The following is a 2,670-nucleotide window of genomic DNA, read 5'->3' as shown; positions in this document are numbered from 1 at the left end:
GTTCAGCATAAGCCCACATTTCAGATATCTCCGGACACTGAACAATAGCGTGAGGGACGGTTTCCCTGTCTCTCCCGCATCTTGGACAGGTCTTGCAAGCTTATCCCATCTCGGCAGAATTTGAACTTAGAACGTAAAGACAGACGAAATACCGCTAAGGATTTAGCCCGGCGTCCTAACGTTTCTGCCATCTCGCGGCCTTCTTGCGATCGATATTAATGTGAACTACACTAAGTGGGTTTTAAATAATTGCTTAAATGTTTGACAAATTCAGCAATTTTAGTGGGAGGCGAATACTTGATAACATCGACCCCAATACTCAACTGGAACTTTATTTTCTCGACCCCGAAAGATGACAGGCAAGTTTGACGCCCGTGCTATTTGTAATCGGAACGTTAAACAGCCGGAAGAAGCGCCGTTAAGCCGGCGTGCTAACAGGTCAGCTGTCTTCTAATTATTTCAGATTTTGGCACAAGGCTAGTAATTTTAAGAGGAGGGGATGTTTACTGGATTATATCGACCAAAATAGGTTGAGGGGCTTAGTGAAGAGATTAAAGGCAAAGATGATCTCAGCGGGATTTGATCTTCAATTATAAAGAGCCTGAGGAAATACCACAAAGTATTTTTCTGACGCTTTAAACTTTCTATTAGGCCACCATCTAAAGGCCCAATTAAGTCACGAGAACAATAAACTCTCGGGAGGGGTTTAGTCGATTGTACTTAACTGATACTTAGTTTTATCGATCCCGAAATGATAAAGGGCAAAGTTGACCTCGACAGAATTTGAACTCGGAAAGTAAAATGCAGTAACAAATAACCGTAACGTACCCGATGCTCAAGCGATTCATCAACAACCACCTTAAACAAGGAAAAATTACAACAACAACAGTAGCAACAGCGGCAAAACAAAATAACCAAACTAAATTAGCTTTTTTAATAGTATTAATGTTATCTACGATAACTATTTGCCGTAGTATCTTGATTAGAAAGATAATAAAAGCAGTAATAAACACAAAAACAATAGCATAAAAGCAAACAAAAGAAAAAAGGAAATAATGCTGATCAATGATAGGAACTGTCTTAGGTTGAAAAAGGAAAGGTCGGCTAGATCCTTGTTATCGTCGGGAGTTTAATGACGTTATATAAAAATTCTAAAATATCAATTTAAACAAAAATAACCTGACAATATAGAAGACAAATAATATAGGTTCAAATTAAGTTACTGTCTCAAAGCCAGATTCTGGTCAATAATAAAACACGCCCCCCCCCACCCAAGAATTCCTTGATTTATATCATCAGTAATAGTATTACGACAAACAAAAATACCAAAATACAAAAATATATTTATAATAACATAAAATGAAATATAAAAAAAAATTCAACCAATCAGAATTCCTGCTTTGATTTGAAGATTCTAAGAAGGACGACAGAGATGATTGAAATGTTTGCATAGAAGCTAAATTTACGAAAATGTGTCATTTTGTTTCGGTAACTTTCAATTATGTCGAGATCTGAACCTATAAAATGGTCCATAATTCTAAAGCTAATAAAATGAAATACCAACCATTTTTCGTCTGAATGAAATATCTCTTGAACATAATTAATGGGTTGAGTTTGTGTCACATTTTATTTATTTTATATTCTGTTTGTATGGTCACGGGTTTACAAAAGACCAAACACTACTTTACTGCTTGTTTTGACGGAGAGAAATAAAAGACAGAGTAATGGGAGGAGGGGTTGTGCGTGTGACTCGTAAGGATAATTTCCAAAACCTCTAGTTTCATTCAAATATAACGAATTCTCCGGTTTTTCGCATCACACGCGATTAAAATCAGAAGATGGTCTACGCATTTACACTTATATATAATAACGATTATGCAGCGATGTGTATATGCGACCAATAAAATATCACCTTGTGTCCATCGTCGGTAACTAAATACGTTAAGTTATAAAGATTTCACTCTGATATATTTCAACAAGACTATTGCAGTTATATGCAAATAACTTCGTAATTTGTACATTACTGCCTTTGAAATGAGAATAATTTGCTAAAGAATATTAAATGAAATACGCTAAATAATGGCTAGAGGGAAAGCTTATTCGAAATTAAAAAGTTATAGAAAATATAAAAGGTTTGTTTCTATATTTATACAACTTTACAGCTTCCCTTTACATGTTTCAGATATTGTCTGAAATCTATATATTTGCATAAATAATCAAACAAACGTATTGCAGTTATATGAAAAACTTAACACCAAACAATGTTACCATTAGTTACACCAAGGTTTTGTAAACAAACACAATTCAATAATAGCTCTTCGGCAGAACGGGCGTACGCTACGACAAGAGCAACGGACGAAGCTCCGTAGCTCTTCGGCAGAACGCCTAGTCGTCGCTCTGAATTCGACCGCTTCCGATCGACTCTGTGGGCACGCAGCGGTGACCGGCGGGACAACCGCCGGCCGACCGTCTGCTTTTCTGTCGGCCACGGTCGGGGTGCGAGTCGGAAAAAACGACCATCCTGATCTACGGCTGCTACTCCTACATAGTAGTCTGGACTTCCTTGGGGTGTGAGGGCCACCTAGACCGTGACTGTTCCACCGGATCTGACCCGCAAACTCGCGGGTCGGACCTCGTCGCGGTACCGACCGCGGCTCGTATCGGGGCTCG

This window comes from Octopus bimaculoides, chromosome 11 (assembly GCF_001194135.2).
Source record: "Octopus bimaculoides isolate UCB-OBI-ISO-001 chromosome 11, ASM119413v2, whole genome shotgun sequence".
NCBI classification, from domain to species: domain Eukaryota; kingdom Metazoa; phylum Mollusca; class Cephalopoda; order Octopoda; family Octopodidae; genus Octopus; species Octopus bimaculoides.
Note: the sequence above shows the minus strand (reverse complement) of the source record.